The sequence below is a fragment of the Vanessa atalanta genome, chromosome 19, assembly GCF_905147765.1.
Source record: "Vanessa atalanta chromosome 19, ilVanAtal1.2, whole genome shotgun sequence".
In the NCBI taxonomy this organism is placed as follows: Eukaryota; Metazoa; Arthropoda; class Insecta; order Lepidoptera; family Nymphalidae; genus Vanessa; species Vanessa atalanta.
Genome location: NC_061889.1, coordinates 6,287,761 through 6,309,482, shown reverse-complemented (window position 1 = coordinate 6,309,482; position 21,722 = coordinate 6,287,761).

Genomic DNA, 21,722 nt, shown 5'->3' with positions numbered 1-21,722 from the left:
TTGAAAATAGACACATGCAGATTTCCTTACGATGTTTGCCCTCACTTCCAAGCATAAGATGAATTAAAAACACATTTTAAGCACACGAAAATTTAGTTTTACTAGCTTGGGCTTGAACCCGCAATCATTGTTTGCGATGCACGCTTTCTAATCCAAACAGGGCTATCTCGGATTTATTTTAATGTACTGCTTTAACAAAATACAATATTATAATATAATTAAAATAAAGTATTAAATAAACAAAAAAAAATCCCTCAAACTCACTCAACTCAAACACAGAGCTGAAACTGTCAACCTAAAATCTTCAGAAACAAACAAAAACTACAGTTAATGAGGCTTCGGACTAATTATGGTATCATTCATACGGTATCGTTTCCTTACCATAATCATATTCGACGATACGAGCGAAATTATTTGAAAGCCCTCATGTATAAATCACCGTAAAATTGTAAACACCGATAGCTTACAACCCATCTCGCGAGATTGTAAACCGTCGAAAGATTGTGAACGATGATACATTTTACAATAAAACGAATAAAATTGATTGTTTTTAATTTAACTGAGATTAACTTCGACAGATATAATAAAAACTAATACGTTTAATTGTAAACAATCCTTCGTCGCTTTAAAATCTCGCGAGATAAATTAAAATTTAACGGTATTTACACTTTTACGGTGACATCAACAAATAAACTAAAAATAATGTTTTAGATAATATGATACTTTAATTCCAAGAGCCGAGATGGCCCAGTGGTTAGAACGCGTGCATTTTAACTGATGATTTCGGGTTCAAACCCAGGCAAGCACCGCTGAATTTTCATGTGCTTAATTTGTATTTATAATTCATCTCGTGCTCGGCGGTGAAGGAAAACATCGTGATGAAACCTGCATATGGCTTATTTCAACGAAATTCTGCCACATGTGTATTCCACCAACCCGCATTGGAGCAGCGTGGTGGAATATGCTCCATACCTCAAAAGGAGAGGAGGCCTTAGCCCAGCAGTGGGAAATTTACAGGCTGTTAATGTATGTAAAATATGTAAAATGTATTTTAATTCTATCATGCGCAGCATTGTATCAAAATTTGAACGTTACTTATAGTCCATGAACCTAGAATCAAATTTCCGGTAATGGTCTGGCAATAGTAAATATAAATTTTTGATAATATACTTAAAAACATATTTAAATATGAGCATATTTAAATAATATATGATTTTTACTTTAACGTGGATGAGTAAGGTTTTTACACACCTTTAGTTCGCGTTACCTGTGAAAGGGTCCCCGCTTTCGAGATAGTAAGTACGATACTGTCTTAATTACATAGCAGACTAGAAATCCTCAAAATTTCAGCTGTTCTAAAATGACGTAGGTCTGGGGGCTCTGGGATCTTACTCTATTATTAATCTTATTTTAAGTACATATTAACATAAATGATAAAACAAACAAAAAAAAAAGAAAACAAAACACTAAAAAACATAAAAACTGAAAAACATATAAACTTTTAAACACTTGCGAAAAAAAAATAGCAATTCACGTAAATACGATTATTTGATCTAGATAGCTCTCTTACGTCTGTGTAACTGTACGCTTTGCGTAGGATTAGTGTGATTGATTAAAATGCATGATTTATAATTTACAGCAGCAAATCAGACGGGACATTTGATTGTAATAGATCACATTAATTGATATTGCGAAAAGTAAAACGATTAGTCATACTGCCAATAGCTAGTCTGCGTTGGTGGTGCGTTCGCCACTTAATCTAAAAAAATAAATCCATTCTACCGAACAGCCCTGTCTCATTCCAAAACCGAAACAGAATACATAATAATATGGTTTATTTGCTGTTGGGCTTTGTGCAAGTCTGGGTATGTACCCATCAGATATTCTACCGCCAACCAACAGTACTCCGTATTGTTGTGTTCCGGTTTGAAGGGTTAGTGAGCTAGTGGTACTCATAAAGGTAAGGCGACTCATACTCCGTGCGGATTATATATGTATGTGCGGATTATAATTTGTAATACTAGTTACGAATTTGTTTCGAATTTTCAGCCGCGTTAAATATACATATGTATGTATTAAATGTTTGTTTCATATAGACCAAGTCCTTGCTCGTATCATATATCGGTGTTTAAAAGAATAGTAGCAATGCATGTTAAGGAATTAATTTTCCTATTTACTTATTTAATTAAACTGAAAGATTGTGTTTGCGTTATATCGACACGATCCCGTAGCCTCTCCAATCCGTGCCGAGGACGGCCATCGCAGTGGTTTTAGTGGGTAGAAATACCTCATAAGTCGGTTTCGCCCCAGGGATCCTGGTACATTGCGGAAGGTTTCCACTGCGTGCAAAAAAAAAAATTAGTAGGAAGAATAATATCTCAAGGTTAACCTGCTACTTTATACATCACTATTCGACCCTTAAACCATTGCACGATTGACGTTCTGTATTCAGTTTTACCTTTAGTTTTTCAGATACATACACTTTTATATTTACTGACTGATTCTTTAAGATTGTATGACGAAGTAATTCAGTCTATACTCTTTCTGAATCTATTATTATAAAAGCGAAAGTAGCTCGGTCTGTCTGTCTGTTGTTCTTTTACGACCAAACCACTGAAAATAAAATTTGATGAAATTTGATATGAAGCATAAACCCCATTAAAGGACAACTGACAGCCAAACCCCTACAACGCGAGCGAAGCCACGTTTGACAACTGGTGAACTATATAAATCACACTGTTTTCATGAAACCGAACTATTAGTAAATCCTAAATACATTTATATTACTAACATTTATCGACTTTTGAAAATACAAAGTCTTATTTCCTTTGAAATGTATAAATTTATTAGTAATAAATATTAAAATAATACAAGACAAAATCTATATTGTTTTTATTTCCTCGAAAACGCTGTTATTATAACGATTTTGTTTATTTTAGTAACGGTGAATATTATAGTGATGTTGTAATAACATATTAATTATAGAGACGTCTCCCTATTTCTTCGTCCAACCTAGTTTATTACTATTAATGGAGACCATATAATGCTAGCGACCAGTGTCGGCTTCGGGTGCAATTTATAAATAAAGAAAATGAGAAGTGCGCAAGAACAAAAAGTGAGAAAGAAGTTCATCAGTATGTTATGAATTAATAAATGAATAATAATTTTACTGTCAAAATATTTCCACGGCTTATACATAGATTCAAATTTGGAAGCAATTGGATATTTTTTTTTTTTACAGCCAGTTCAAGCGCAGCGCACGTATTTTTTCTTATACGTAATTTGAATACGACGATATTTTCGAAAGTTACAGTGTCAAAACATTTTTAATCTCTATCAAATGCCGGAGGTAATTGACATAGTTAAGTTCAGTAAAAGCCTGTAAATATTCCACTGCATGGTTAAGTATTTTGGTTGATGAAAATTCGGTGGTGCCTGCCTGGGTTTAAACCCGCATCATTGGTAACGATGGACCTGTTTTAACTACATGGCCACCGCGGCTCATATTTGTCTTAATAAGAATAAATAATTAAATGAACTATGCCTTTTTACTAATTTGTAAAAGGTTTTTCTTATGAAATTCTACGCGTAACCAAAATTAGGAACTTAGTTAATAGAACCCAGTATATTAGTATTAACACCAAGATGTTAAAATAAAAAAACGTTATCCTTATTTTATCGACCTTACAAGATACACTTATCTTATTTGGACTTTTCTCTAAGCCTTTTAAAGGCCTACAATTTTTTAGTCTTCTGTTTGGATTCCATTCTGTTCCTAAGGTTCAGCCAGCGTTAACCATATAAGTTGACGTACACAGTGTTTTCGATAAAACTTCGATACATTTCAGACATCTTACACAAAATAGTTAAAAATTATATATACAAACGTGTTCGAGTAAACTTTAAATCATTAAATAATTAATAAGAATGGAAGATTGGATTAAATAAAGGCAAATACTCTGTCATAAATGATTATGAATTTCATAATTGTTTATTGGAATATCAAAAGGTAAAGTCAAATAAAAACAACAACAAAATAGGGCTGGCACCGGAAGCGGGAAAAGCGATTTTCAGGTAATAAAATATGATTAATTACTTGGAACCAAATATATTTCCCCTTCCCTATTCATTTTAGTTACAAATAGAGTCTAAATCTAGTTCATAAGCGAATCTAAAATTTACAACGGGATCATTACAAATTAGTTATGAATCGGATTAATCTATCCCGACGTACTTGATGAATAAATATAAGTGGCCTGCGGCTAGAGTCCGATGCGGTCTCTATTGAACCAAAATAAACACATGCTGCTTAAACGATCGCTAATTATTCGTATATATTAACATTATTTACATTTAATGGATTAGGGATGTATTTGTTTATACCCGACTGGGGTCATTCGAAAGGGAGGTAATGTTATTGATTCATGTACAACGTACATAGATGTCTATTGTATATGTAAAATTCGTGATACGTAATTGAATAAATCGTCGAATAATTTTCATATTAAAATTTACTTATTTATATGAATTTTATGCAGAATTTAGTCCTGTGACTATTTCTTCTGACCCCGCAAAGTCAAAAATACTTTTCAAGGTCTTCGTATTTGTAATAAAATTCCGGAAATTGGTTAATTTGTCGAATAATAGTCATGATGTATCAATTTAATTGACAACAACATTTAATTTCCATACCGGTGATATTTAATTGGCGAAAAAGAGCAATTACATTAATTTCTTGGGAATTTTACTCGGATTGAGCTTATCGGTAGAATCTACATACCGAAACGATGGTAACGTTAAATTGAATATAATCCAGTAATTCAAAACTGCTTGTTTTTATCTACGTGAAAGAAGTACATCTATTTTGATTAAATTGTTTCTAAGCTCACTCAAAAATCTATCTCACAATCTAAGTTAACCGCATATTGCTATAAAGTTACTTCATATTTGGATTCTTAAGACGTTAAGGTATTCACACAAATTAAACGAGTAGACTAGACTAGACGTTCGGGAAACGCTGGACGTTGTTTCTAAAGGTTAAGTGGCCGAGTAAAATTACAGGAACTCACGGTTGGCAGCGTATTTACAATGCCAGTGGCTTACTAAATGTCTGACAGTGCCAAGGTATTGTCTCCAGGTAATTGCTTCGTTGGTCTATTAGTTAGTTAGTGTTCCAGTTCATGACAATCCAAATTCAAATCCTGGCTCCGATCGAAAAATCTTCGGCATCTTCGTCTGTCTCTGATTGCAGAGTTATATTCCCGTTCTCTCTTAATCATATAAACCATTCTTCTGTTCCAGAATTCTTCTATATGAGATATCTTTTGTATGAGAGGTAGGAAATAAACTTTTATTTGCAAATGTGTGCTCACTTGTGCACTATCATATCTCGTGCGACTAGTATGACGATTGAGAAAGGCCATTAAGAAGGGCCGCCGGAATGAGAATAAAAAATTACCTAAATAATTCTGGTCACATTGTTTTAGCAGAATTTGTAAGGTCCAATTAAGAGCGTTTGCCACGTGATCACAACGCCTGTGATCTAAAATAAAATTCTACAAACAAACACATTGAAAGCCGAGATGGAAGCTGGAATCATTTTCACCATAACAGACACTCAAACAAATACACTAAGAGATAGAATATGTTGTCACCGACCAGAGATTTTTCAACAGTAGAAATGTCAGAGACGTCTTATATATCCTTCAACTTATTCAGCATCATGTCCACGTAACTCAAAGAAATCACGTCAACATCAAGCATCCCGTTTGTATTCATAGTCAAATGAGATTGCTCGCTTCAAATCTTTATGCACTTCAGCTCAGCCGAATAAATTTACAAAGAAATGAGAGAATTGTAAACAGAATACAATAGTTTTATCTGCTTTGATATGATTCACTTTCGTGTAATAATTTTATACGACAGGACAAAATTTTAAAATACGAAATTTCTTCTATTTAAACTTAAAGTTATAATGTTTCTTAGCATTTTTGTGTCTGATTAACGATTAAAGTGCGTTGGTAGACGATTTCTTGAAAAACGAATACAATTCTAATAATTGATTTGTCACTTGGAATATATTAAGTATATCAAGCTTTTATCTCCTACAAGGGCGTCACATACCATTCTGAATAAGGCTTGTTTTTCAAATATCTTATGAACGGTGTACCATACTACAGTTTTCTTTTCAGTATATATAATTTGTTTCTGAAATATTATGTTTTTATATTCCAATCCGACTTTATTATTGATATTTTAACCAGTTAATCTAGCAGTATCTGATATTTAATATGATATTTAAATGAAGAAAAAAAACGTTACTTTATTAAGTACTGTTGTAGACTATATCTACAATCTACGAAAACGGAGCAGTATCATTAAATCTAGATAAAACCGGGTAAACTAGAACAATTATAAATAATTTATTGACTGAGATATAATTTCTGCCGAAACTAAAATGTTATTTTTTGCAAACATTGTTGCGGTCGAATTCAATGATACGCTTTGAAAATGACCTTACGTAATAATCAAATGTATTCAACAATTGTAGTGAATTTAAACGAATAATTTATACGACAAACTCTGTTTACTTTCTGATTACTGTGTTGCTATTAAAATATTGATGAACCACAAATAAATGATCAATTAATGTATAATTCTACTAAACGATGGTCATTCTCCCCACACCCGATTTGCAATTGAAAATACTATCCCACCACAAACACTGAATATGGAATAATTGTTCTACCGAAATTGAGGTTTAAAAATTGTTACGGTTGGGCATTTTGAATAATTTGAGTTTATTGATAGACTAAACAATTTTGGCGGTATTCATTTTTCATTATACATCTAAATAATCATCGTCAAACGATTAATGAACTCTCTCAAACTCTCTTTAAAAGCTTTTGAAAAATAATTAAAATTGAACTTTCTAATATTTATGAAAAAGTTATTGTTTGAAGTTTAGTTCCTCAATTACTGGGTATCTCATTAGTCTAACAGCTCATAAATTTTCAGATATTGAGGCCCTGGGTTCAAATCTCATTAGCAGCCTGTAAATTTCCCACTGCTGGGCTAAAGGCCTCCTCTCCCTTTGAGGAGAAGGTTTGGAGCATATTCCACCACGCTGCTCCAATGCGGGTTGGTGGAATACGCATGTGGCAGAATTTCGTTGAAATTAGACGCATGCAGGTTTCATCACGATGTTTTTCTTCACCGCCGAGCACGAGATGAATTATAAACACAAATTAAGCACATGAAAATTCAGTGGTGCCTGCCTGGGTTTGAACCCGAAATCATCGGTTAAGACGCACGCGTTCTAACCACTGGGCCATCTCGGCTCGTTTTCAGATCAATTAAACGTCTTCGAGTTTTGTGTCAATAAATGCTTAGTATCAGCCCGAAGCACTGAACTCTCTTCGTTCGTTGGAATGGCGTCCCATCGGATTATGAGAGTAATGGTATAGTAAGTGCACCTGCGTTTTCGCAATCTCGAGCACTATAATACTTCATGTATAGTTGGATTTTCAGTTGAGAATGGCGGACTTTTTCATTCAGGTGGACGTCATCATCATCGCCAAATAACGTTCGAGCGGATAAACGGATTACATTTTTAAAATACTTATAATAATAATTTCTAGGATTTTAATTAGCCCTCTTGAAGTGGGCATATATATTCATTAATTTAATTTCGTCATTTCGAATTCATTAGTGAAATAAATAACCACACCGCGAATAATAGAACATGAAAAAAAAAAATCATAATTAGTCAACCGTGAATGTCGACTGCTCAAATTAAAGCACTTCTCTTTTACCTTCGCCATGATTGCGTAAAAATATGCTTTAAAACAGATTTCATTTAAAAAATATATATTTTGACCCAAAAGCTAACGTGGTTGAAAGAAGGACGCATGCATTAGGCTCTATGAGAAACTCGCATTTCACATCATACAATACTAGAACAGCGCTCGCTAAAATATTGCATTTACATTCTCGTATTATAAAAAAATATTTTATATAATTCTCGGATTATTAAAAACTTTTCGTACCATAGAGAGTATTTCAGCGGTAAGTACGCAGCATACATTAACTGCACAACCGGGCCTAAATGCTTTTACTCATCTGTTTGCGTTATTTCATCATTTAATTTGAACGCAAATATTTACCAAATAGCACTATTTTTAGTTAAGATAAAAAACATAAAAAACACCAATACATAATAATATTTCATAGAAATAAATAATTAAATTAATTTTAGGTACTCACAATTTTTCTACACGTCCTGTTTCCTTAGTTATACTTTATTAATTATATAAAATAATCGAACATTATTATTTCAAGAAAAATCAAAGTACAGGTAGAGAAAGAGATTTTTTTTTAATAAAAATGATTGTAAGTAATATAAAGCTGCGTACGGATCAGAGACCGGTCAGGGTTTCAATTGTCAACGTTCAGCTGTTGAACTGCTCGTGCAACGTGCTCGCAGTAATCAACCGATTGTCATTTTGTACGCCATACAGTATGAATTCAAACCTTACAGCAGTTGTGCGCTAATTGCCAAAAAACTGAGAGAAATTACTATGCGTCATGTACGAGAATGCCTAAGTCATTGAAATGTTAGTAAGACACATTTCATAATGATTTAATATAATTATTATACACCTACCGGGCAAAGACCTCGTCTACGAAGAAGCGGAATATGGAGTTATATATAAACATTATACATACCTCAGAAATCTATACATTTATTTCAAATAAATTTTATTTTGATTAAGTTACTATATCTTGAAACGACGACAATTTAAAATAAGACCTGTACTGTACTGTAGTTAAAGATTGTTGTTTATCTATTAAAAATTTCAAATACTACTTCAGTTATCTATTCCTGGAAATCAGAATAGAAGAGAAATATAAATTTTATATAGAGTATAATCCATGCAATCAAATATTTAATATTACTTTCTGCCGCGCACAACCACTCTGTGGAACCAGCTTTCACCGGCGGTTTTTCCGAACCGTTACGATTTGGGAACCTTCAAGAAAAGAAAAAAGCCTTTCCTGAAAGGCCAGCAACGCACCTGCAAGCCCCCCGGTGTTGCAGATGTCCATGGGCGATGGTAGTCACTTTCCATCAGGTGAGGCTCCTGCTCGTTTGCCACCTTTTGACAAATAAAAAAAAATATATATTAAAGATGTACTAAGTAGAGCAACTCAAAGGAAATATGGACCCTGGGAACCCAGGTATTGGAAGCCCAACCAGGGCCAAACGTGGGGCGTACAGCTTGTAAATTTCCCAGCAGTGAGAAATTTACAAGTTGTACATGTTGTATTACATTTGCTTTAAGAAAAATAAAAAAATATTATAATTGAAATGGTTTAATTCAGTTTTTTTTAAAAATCGACATATATATACACTGTCGAGTCTTCGAGGCATAACAAAACAGCGCTAGTTTTTAATAAGACCGCAAGTAAATAATAATAAAGATGCGAAGAAAATGACCCGTAATCGATTTTACTCTTTATTGAACTCTTCGAGGAGTTTGCTCTTAATTTCCTGTTACTGGTTTCAAATAAAAATAGAAAACTATGAAGCTTTTACGTCTTGATATCTGACGCAGGTGGGTACAAGTTACGAGTAGTGTTCTTATAGACTGGACGTAACTACTGGTAAAACTTAAGTATTGTTAAATACATAACTTGGACGGTAGACGTTTATAGTAACTTAACTTTAACCGATAGTAAATACTCATTTCCACATAATAAATATATTTTTATAAAAAATAGTGATTACATTTGTATTAATACAATTTATGACAAAAAATACTCCTTACCGACTTTGGCAAACGCGGTCTTTCACAATGGAGGTTAACAAATTCAAGTTACTATAGTGCACAAGGGTGTGCACTATAGTAATTATATACATACATGTGTATCCATGTGTACCTACCTATATACTAATTACTGTACATTATTTTATTTTAAATATATTAATATTTCCCGATTATGGATTTATATAATATGTTAATCTCTGCTACTCTTTTTACCTCTGTTTACCTTTTCTTAACTTTAAGTTTAGCTGGAAGAGATCGCTGGTTTAGCGATAAGGCCGCCCCTGTGACTTATTTATGTCTTTATTGGTGTACAATAGAGAGTATTTTCATTTGATTTGATTTGATGGAATAATAAACAAATTGACTGAATATAAATTAACTTAACTGTTAGATAAAGTTTGAAAAAGACGCAAGTTTGTGCGTTAACTGCTGAAAAAACACCATTTATCGTATCTCCATGATTCGAGAACATTCCGTTAGCCGCCACAGCTAGTATCGGAATACTTGGCGTCGATGTTTCGAGCCTCGTTCAGTTCCGCGGTCAATTGGAAGGCAAAGCCAAATTGGCATCTAAAAAGCTCGGTGTGCTCAGCAAGGCACGACAGTATTTCACGTCGGCCCATCGTCTAAGACTATACAAGGCGCAAATTCGGCCTCACATGGAATACTGCTCTCACCTCTGGGCGGGTGCTCCCCAGTACCAGCTCCTTCCATTTGACCGTATCCAACGTAGAGCGGGTCGAATTATCGTCGATTAATCCCTTTCCGATCTGCTTGATCCTTTGGGTTTGCGTAGAGATGTTGGATCGCTCTGCATCTTCTACAGAATTTATCACGGGGAATGTTCCGAGGAATTGTTCGGATTGAACCCGGCTGCTGAATTTCACCTTCGGACATCTCGTCAAAATTCAAAATATCACCCACACCATTTGGATGTTCGAAAATCCACAACGGCGCGATTTTTAAGACATTTTCTGCCTCGCACAACCACTCTGTGGAACCAGCTTTAGCCGGCGGTTTTTCCGGACCGATACAACTTGGGAACCTTCAAGAAAAGAGCGTACTTCTTCCTGAAAGGCGGGCAACGCACCTGCAAACCCCCTGGTGTTGCAGATGTCCATGGGCGGTGGTAGTCACTTACCATCAGGTGAGCCTCGTGCTCGTTTGCCACCTCTAACATAAAAAAAAAGTATTTTATTCGTCCAATAAAATGAACAGTGTTTTCCCGTGTAAACAATGTGCAATCAACCATTGAATTTAAGATGATAAGTCTCTTGTGTCTGTAGTAACAGCTTAACTTTAATAGGAACAATAGGTCTACAACAGCTGATAACTAGATAGTAGGCTATACGATCTTGCACAAATCCTTGTCAGTAAATTCTATTACTCAGTTTCCATGCACAGATATATTCCGTTTACTGATTTGATTCCAGTCAGTATGAAGAGACCACTTTCATTCCAAGTTGTTGTCTCCACACTATTGTCTGAGCGGTATAAGAATCGATTTAATTTTATTTTGTTTAAACAGGATGACCGAGACGAGGGACTTCCAATCGTTTCCATTTCTTTTCTTAAGAGTAGTGCACACCTTTCAACTATATCAGTATTTCTAAAGTAAGATTAATCACAGCACGCAGCAACGGCAGTTCCAATGTTGGTTGGCTAATATTCATGTGACAGATTTTAATCTGACTTAAGCAGGTATCCTGAAGATGTTTTTCTTGCATCTCCGAGCACGAAATGTGTTTTAAACTCAAATTGGGACGTGAATATCCAATAAAACTAAGTTGGATTTGAAACTGCAATTATCAATCTATATTGATATAATAAATGCATATACAATAAATAAAGTAAGTCTATCTGTCTGTCCGATTGTCTGCTATTTCTTCACTGCCAAGCCATTGAACCAAATTTGATGAAATTTGGTGTTGCGAGGCAAGTTTTAACCCCAAGAAAGGTTATAGGCTAGTTTTTATGTCTTACGCCCTCAAAATGCGAGCGAAGCTGCGAGCGACAACTAGTTTCCTATATTATTATGCAAAATCAAAAGCAAAATCCAGCGTGCTGTTTAATATTTTATTTTAAAGATATGCGTTTATGGACACACACACATAAACACGTGCGTTCTTTAAGTAACACAGAGACCATTCCTGGAGACACTAGACATTAGTTGATTGGATTATGTACTTAAGTACATTACTTGATGCGACACACCCACGAACATAAACAAAATAATAGAAATCTTTATACTTTATTTCTAAGCCGTATTTTTTTGGATATTGCCAAGCTTTAATCTTATGAATAAAACCACTTTGGACTTTTCACAACATGCAATTTTTCTCAATGTTCCAAAAATCATGTTGAATTCCATTCGAGGAATACTAGTAATCGTATTATTTAAGGGCGTGGGTGTGCGTGGGTGAGCACCCACACATAGGCATGAACATTTGTATTTTAGATCTTTGATCAACTATCGGTATTTATTTTGATATTCCTGTCTCCAAACAACATACTATACTGCACTGTAACCTCTTTTGGTAGGTATAATGAATACCCAACTCAAAGTTTTGATGTGTCCATAAAACAATTTTGCCATCGTGCATCACGAAGCTGCCGCATTGGCAATTTTCTCTTCGACTAGGTTGACATAATTAACCTAGAAACTATAAACTATCACAATGTTAAGTTTCTATATAAGTTTTTATTTAAATACTAAACTCAAACTGAAATTATTTTGTTCAATATTGAACACTGCACTTACTTATTGATAGTCAATTTAAACACTACCACCGTTTCGGAAAAGGAAACACCCTGACCTGAGAAGAACCGGCGAAAGAAACTCAGCGGGTCTTTTTTTTGTCAATCTAATTAAATATATATATTGAATATGAATAAACAAGAGACATCAAAATTTTCTCGTTTCACGTGGGAATAAATAGTAATAATTATCTAAAGACAATTATATAAACATAATTTTTCTCAATAAAAATATATCTATGGGATCCATAGCAATTTGATAGTCGTGCATACTTTTACTGTACGCTGTAAATTCAAATCGCTTCTTGGAATATTTATTACTAAAAAATAAATACATAAGTCTACGATTTCCAAGAGATATGAAGCTCCACGAAGTTTTTATCTATAAGCAATCTATCTAAATATTTATTTCTATTTTATAAATAGCATTTTTATTTAAAATACAGATAATATTGATACAGTTTTTATATGAATATAAAACTGAAGCTAGTATTATTTGCTAAGTTAGATAATGTCAAACTCAACATCCTCCAATATAACGATTGAAATTTAAGACATTTGTCACTTTTTTTTCGCAGTAGAAGTCTTCGAAAGTTATCCGAGTTCCGGGGAAATCGAACAAGTGAGATTCTCATTCCTTAAAACTCACTTTACATGGAACAGAGAGGTTCCCTTTCCTTGCTTTGCTCGTGTTTCGGGTCAGGAGGCGAGGATGATATCGCCACCCTCTCTTTCCTAGTACAAACGGCAGTGCCACGTGTACGACTAGATTCACGAGGCACCTTAAGGCATATATGTAAGCAGATAAAACTTCCTTAAATAAATACTTAATTTTAATTTTCATCAAAGTAAAGCAAAAATTGTAAAGAATTTTGTAAGAATCTTGAACGTAAATACTATAAACATTCTTGTTTAATACTATCGTAAATATAAACGCTTATCTTTGTCGAGTTTTGAACGTAAAATTTAAAGACTGCCATTTGATATTAGGTATCAGGAGTTAGGTCACTATGAAACGTAGCTGAGTTTCAGTATTTAGAGGGCTTCATAAATATTTCATTGAGATATAAAAGCAAAACGATAACTCTAAGAATTAAACGTTTTAGGGAATTTTAATATATAGGACAAAATAGTATTAGTAACAATATCACTGTTGTTCTTTAGCAAAATCTAGCGGTCTATTTTAAATTTTATTTTAAGTAACACAGAGATCATTTTTGGAAACATTTGTCGTTTCGATTATGTACCTAAAATTATTCGTATTACAATATCCTATTTAAATGTATAGGAATTTAATAAAGAATTAATAATGTTCAAAAATGCTTCATTCTTTTTGATCATATTTAATGACTGTATATACAATGAAGTATATAAGTTTCCAATATATATTCCTTGCCTGATGATATGAACTTTGATGTAGTTTTTACATCAAAGTTCTTGGTATCCAATAACTTAGAACAACTACTGAAGCTTTCAAGGTACGAAGACGTAAAGTCTGATCAAATTCCTTCTAACTTTAGCGAGTATGCCGTAACGACGCACAATATTATATATACGCATTTAATTTCACGATATTTAAGCACGATTCAAATATATTTACTTGGTGGTAGGGCTTTGTGCAAGCCCGTCTGGGTAGGTACCACCCACTCATCAGATATTCTACCGCCAAATAACAGTACACTGTATTGTTGTGTTCCGGTTAGAAGGGTGAGTGAGCCAGTGTAAACACAGGCACAAGGGACATAACATCTTAGTTCCCAAGGTTGGTGGCGCACAGGTGATGTAAGGAATGGTTAATATTTCTTACAGCGCCTTTGTCTATGGGCGGTGGTGACCACTTACCATCAGGTGGCCCATATGCTCGTCCGACAACCAATGCCATAAAAAAAAAAAAATTGCGATATCACAATTTCTTCAGTTCAGTGAACTTGTAGCCGTTTAAATTTATAAGGATTTATTTATGAAATACTCTCTAGAACACTACTACTACTTATGTTGGATAAGTGCCTTGTATTCCAGTGATTTTGTCTTTAAGGAATAATTTGTCGCTGTTTCGCGTCGATTTAATGTTCAAACGTAGTTGCGTCTCATAAATATCCGCATCTTTCTCGATTGTATGAGTTCTTTGAAATTGAAATAAACAGAACTAAAAAACGTAGTAATATAACAACGAATTTAAGCCTTATACCTTCGTTCGAATTCAATTAAAACTACTGAACTGATATTTCATGATATTTAAAAATTAAACTATTTTTTTCTAGGCAAATGTCAACAATTTTGGATAATTGCAAGACGTTACTCTGCATACTAGTCGCAGATCTACATATGCAGGTTTCATAACCATTAAAACCTATAAATCTGGCATACAGTGTTTACTAGTAAAGGTCCGCCCAACCATTTCGTCTCAGACACATTGAGTAAGCTTTATCTTAAAAATATATTAATATACTATTTAAAAAAAAACATTGGGGGTAATATTAAGGGAAGTCCCCGAGGTTATTTTATCATGTGAGTTTCGCTATTATTTAAAGAATTTTTAATAAAAAAGAATCACCAAACCGTCATTTCGTAACGTCAATATTCCTTTTTTTAAGTTATTAGAACGGTCAGACAACGTTCTACACATTCACATAATATAATTTAAAACTGCATTTAGGAATAATAAACAAACAAATCGAGTTAACGTTAACGAGAGTGTTTACGTTTTAAAGTGTCTTTATTAGTATCTTAATAGACAGCTCGGGTTAACAATGCCATTCCTCAGCCCGCAATAGCCGAGCCAGCAGAACATAACTATTGGAAAACTTTAAAAACATCAGTTAGTGGTGCAATATTCTATATCCGTTTCCTGCTATTTTTCACGTTATTGCCTTTAATAAAATCTGGTGTATAGCGAGTCTCAGCAAACAATAATACAACTACAAACTCGGATCAAGGAGTTCATAGAAATGTCAGATATTGAATCGGTTTACTTATTAAATTATACATGTAAATAAATACTACGATTGAATAACAGTAGCTCTCCGGTTTTATCGGAATTATACAATTATAAAACGTAACAATATTAACCGAAGAAATATCCTAATTCGGGGAAATTTTGAATTTCGAAGGCACTTGTTTTTATCGAACAGATGGACGAAAAACACGTAGAAGTCTTTTTCTCTTATAAATACTTGCTTTGATAATTTTACTTTGACTTATATTAGGCGATCTACTACTTCTATTTATAACTTTTTAATGAAATGTTATTTATTATTCTTGATAAATAAAACCTGGAATACTTCTGGAGCCAATAAAAGCCTGAATAACCTGTCATCATATACTGCGTAACACATTAGTTGATGTAGCGTTTTTGAAGCGACATAGACGCTTAAAGGATTAACGTCAATCCTTCGTCAAATTACTCTCCGAAATACACTCATCCCCTTATTCAGTTATGATAATTATTCCAAGCTGATATCTTTCAATCGTAACTATCAATACACATAACGAACAGTGAAGTACATTGAATTAAAACAAACGTGTTATAATTTAAAACATTCTAAAACTAAAGTATAATGTAGGTACCATAAAAGTTAAAGTAACACAGCTTGTAAATGTCCCTGTCCCTACCAAGTCGGGTTGTCGCAGATTTACATCCAAAACATGTACGTGTTTTCAGTAGGTTTTTATAAACACAAATTTAAAACAGGTGAATTCAGTGTTTCTTGTCCAGATTTTTTGTGGATATTAACTATTCCTTACATCACAAATGCGCCACCAACCTTGGGAACTAAGATATTATGTATATATGTTGTATGTATGTTAAAATATTTTATTGCAATATTAATAATTCGGTTTTAAATTTCTATTACATATAAATTAATTAACGTCACAATTATTGGAACTAAATACATACAAATTAAATTTTAAAATAGTTACTTGATAAATCATAACCTCGAATAATGTTGTTAATGGTAAGAATTGAATCGCAATTTTGATTCTGTTATACTATATAGTAGCTATATACACGTCCATAATAAAAATTTATTTGTATAAAACAAAGTTGAATTACGCCATCTGAACGTTACGATCTTTTAAGGTACACAAGTAATTTTTTATGCGTTTTTCATCAATATACAGAGATTCAAGAGGAAGGTTTGCATATTACATTCATATTAACTTAGACAAGAATATCAACTTTACTAGCAGGATAAAAAACAATTATTTTATTTCTTATGTTTGTTCTTCAATCTAAAAGCATTATCAAAATCGTTTTAGTAATTTAGGAATTGAACGATAGCGATCAAACAAAACCTTTCTTTTTAAAATTTTAATAAAAACGGGTTTATTTTATTTTGAAATATGTAGTTATAATTGCGAACCCGGCAGTATTAAATTCTTAATCATATTCTACGATAAAGAAATATCAACATTCGACGATAAAGCTTTCGCTTTTGTATGCTTTTGTTATTTTTTCATTTATATTTTTCTTTACTTTTATTTTTATCATATACTAGCTGTGCCAGCGACTTCGTACGCGTTCGCATTTAACAAAAAAGTAATTTTTGTAGATTACGTTACTCCTTATTAGATTAGCTATCTGCCAGTGAAAATACAAAACGGTCCAGCCGTTCACAGAGATTAGCCGGAACAAACAGACAAACAGACAGACAAAAACTTGAAAAAGATGTTATTTTGGTATATGTATCGTGTATATTTGTTTGTATTATGTATTTAGTAAAAAACGGTTATTTTAATATTACTAACACACACTCCAATTTTATTATATGTATATATATTTTATACTTATTTTAATCTTTATTAACTATTTCTTTATTGCAGCCGAGATGGCCCAGTGGTTAGAGCGCGTGCATCTTAACCGATGATTTCGCAAAACCCAGGCAGGCACCACTGAATTTTCATGGACTTAATTTGTGTTTATAATTCATCTCGTGCTCGGCGGTGAAGGAAAACATCGTGAGGAAACCTGCATGTGTCTAATTTCAACGAAATTCTGCCAAATGTCTATTCCACCAACCCGCATTGGAGCAGCGTGGTGGAATATGTTCCAAACCTTCTCCTCAAAAGGGAGAGGAGACCTTAGCTTAGCAGTGGGAAATTTACAGGCTGCTTATGTAATGTATGTATGTAACAACTTTTTGTTATTCGTACTTACGAATAACAAAAAGTAAACATAATTAGTTACTTAACTAATTATGGAACACTGTGTGACAATTATTTTTTGTTTAAATTTAGTTTAGTCAATATTTAATATGCTTGATGTGGTGTTCTGTAATTAAAGGAACATATACATACCTTTTAAAACATTATTTCACGATGTAATGTACTCGTAAGAGTATCTTTTCTAGTAGATTCTTAATAAATAAATTAATAAAACGTCGCGTATCATTTCTTTTTCGTTTTACTATCTACGGTGAAAAACGAACAACAATTTGTTCTGTTTATTGAAAGATAAAAGTTAAAATACGACTGAATTGCAGATATGTTTCCACAGATAATATATGATTTACTTTTTCGATATCAATAAGAAGCTACGCAGTATATTCAACAAATTCTATTAACAAGTACTTTTGTTTATATATCTTGATATTATTTAACTTTTTATTTTCTAAAGTTAGTTAAATACTTTATTGCTTATTGTTTCCTCTACAATATTTGATACTGAATTAGTAGAAACCAATTTAACGCACAGTTTATTTCTTTCATTTAAATTCATTTAAAGAAAAAAGAAAAATTTAATCCTTCCCCTTTATTCTAATCAATTTCATTTGTAATAGTCTAGTTACAATAAATGTCTTTTTTGTTGATTTAAGCAAGATTTTACATACATACATTAGTAGCCTGTAAATTTCCCACTGCTGGGCTAAGGCATGCTCTCCCTTTGAGGAGAACGTTTGGAGCATATTCCACCACGCTGCTTCAATAAGGGTTAGTGGAATACACATGTGGCAGAATTTCGTGAAATTAGACACATGCCGGTTTCCTCACGATGTTTTCCTTCACAGCCGAGCACGAGATGAATTATAAGCATAAATTAAGCACATGAAACTTTAGTGGGGCCTGCTTCGGTTTGAACCCGAAATCATCGGTTAAGATGCACGCGTTCTAACCCAGTGGTAATTCAATGGGCCAAAGCAAGATTTAGAGAGACTTAATGTTTTTACAATGAATTTTTATATTTATTTTTTAAGGTAGGGAACCTTGATTAAGGCTTGATTAATGGATTTTTATGATGCGTGCGCACAGTTGCACGGTTTAGTCTGAAGTCGTTCGAAATAGACGACTTCACAACTTATTTTATTTTACAATGTTTATTTTATTACACATTTAAATTGTTAATTTTTTACAGTTATTGGGTGTTATAGTAGTAATTAAAATAAAATAAATTAATATTATGTTGTAAATATTTAATTCTAATTAAAAGCTATTTTCAATTACGTCCAAGAAATAGAAATTCTCACGCGCGTACACTTAAATATTGTTACTATTAAGAGTAGCTAAACCCGTTTTAATTTTCTTTAATTCGATTCTCATAAGAACTCATTTCGTATCTCCCTCATATGCTATTGTGAGGATGGTATTCTTTGAATGTTTTAATATTTTTATAAGAATCACATATCATTTCAGGATCGTGATTAGCGGTGAGGTTCGAGATTTTTCTTACAGAATATCTCCAGTAATATCTCTTTAGTGATTTTTGGTTGTTGCGAATACGAATACTAATAATACTCTGGGATCTGTCGTTACGTCACCAGTCATCACACAACTTCCGTATTTCAATTAAGTAATTAAAAATAAGCCAGTGGTCTCTTATGTTCGTTAACTTTCTTTATAATATTGCAATCTATTCTGTTACAAACTCACTATATACCTTCAACTTGAAAACATGTTTACGAACTTCGAAAACTTTAAAGTAGAATGCATCTACACATTTCACATATTGTATTGGCCTTTCGTGACAATAGTTTGGCCTAGTTGAATATAAATGACTGTTACATCGTTTACATTTTGCATATAAAACGTAATTTTAAGCTTTTTGAAGGAACACATTCGTGAACACTTAATACATAAAGTATGTTGCATTTTTTTTTTTATTTTCATATTTATTTGATCTATATTTGTCTTAGTCTTATATATTATGAGATATAATTTTGATTTTGTTCCTCAATATATTGTTAGTGTAAAACAATGTCGTCAAATTCTTCAATAAAAAAATAATCAATGCACTCATCCTTACAAATGACATAAGTACACACATAAGTTTCGACATTTTTATTTTCAAGTAAAAAACGTTTAATTAAACGATAACGTGTAATTAAACTTAAATATAATTAACTTAAATAAAACTTAAAATTTACTCTCAGAACACTCAAACAAGCTTTACTTTATTAATAATTGATACTAAAATATAATTTACTAATTCCGCCGCGGCTGCGTCCGCGTGTGACAGGGATGGAAAGATGTTAGGTATTCGTTCTCCTTTTCTATTCCGCTGATATACATACAAAATCTTATAACAATCAATTGAGGAGTTAATGTGAAAAAGTAACAAAGAAATTTAATTGTTGACCTATTTATAATATTAAGGAATAATTAGATTATACTATATCTTCTATATGTCTTAAAGGATAGTCACGAATGGACAAAAGTCTTTGTATTCGCATTCCAAGTCACGTTTCATATTGAAACAGTTCGCACTAGGACAACGCAAACTATATAGTGACAATTCGCAAGGAATTTAATCTATCTTCTACGATGAAAATGCATTTATGGTTTATATGAATTATAAAAAATATCACAACTTAATCCTATTAAATTAATTATGCGTGATTTTTTGTTTTAATTATAATTAATAAAATAATTAGCACGAATCAAATTTTTTAATTTATGTCATAAAAAGCAAAGTGTAAAATCTATTATTCCAACAAAAATTAAGGTTTTATTGGTAATTGAAATTTCGTTATAAATACGAGTACATCGTAATAATTTATTAGTATTATGATTTAATAAAACTTTATTAATTTTGATTTCTATTAAATGGCAACATTAAACAATTCAGGGACGTTATTTCGGCACAATAGGTATATAATTATTAATTTCTGGGACAGTAGATGCCTATAGAAACTGGGTACATAGTGGGTGGTGTCTTTCATCGAAAAATTAAATCAAAAGGATACAAACGATCATACCATTGGCGTATCTAAGTTGATTATTCATGTTGATTTTATCTGTGTAATTTTATATAATATCAGCGAGTGTTATGAATATATTTATAGAATAAGTGGTTCGCACCGACCTATTTTTTATTTTCTTCTTTCCGATCTTCGTCTTACATATTTTCGTCTTCGTTTGTTTTTTTTTGTCTCATCAAAAGGACCAGAGAATTATCTGTAAGGACAATTGCTAATCTATGATGTTTAATTATGAACGTTATTTAATTTTTTCAGCTTGTCATATTTATCACGATAACAAAAATTTCTAAATTTCTTTTTTCAACAATAACTGATAAACGATGAGAAATACATTATATTGTGGACCTTGGGGCATAATTTACAAATTTCGACATGCCCCTTAAAAATTATTATTAATATTTATTAAAAAAAATTATTAAGTCAAATCAAATTGTACTTTATTCGAGCACGTTCGAATCGTTTTTTTACAATTCCTCCTAATATTAAAAATGCGAAAGTAGCCTGTTACCTGTTACCTCTTCACGTTTAAAAAGCTGAACCGATAACGGTGAAATTTAGTAAGGGGATAGTATGAGTCCGGGGGGAGGACATAAAAGGAGAGGTAAATGTTTGTGTGCTATAAAGTTTTATAAATTTCACGCGGTTAAAGCCGCGGATTCAGCTAGTATAAAATAAAATTGAATCTTACCATCATTTCGGTGCGTATACACTACAAAATAATTACAAGAAATTCAGTAGCTATTATTTTTTGACAGTTAATTACCTTATATAAAAACGAATCAACAATCGATAAGTCGATCCTTTTATATCATCTATAAAATTTATATAATGCATAAAATATAAGTACATAGGTTACGTACCTACATACACGATTCGAGTGTTTCTGCGGCTTAGTATTGGACGATCAAGTTTAAAATATTAATGTAATATTAAAATTAAC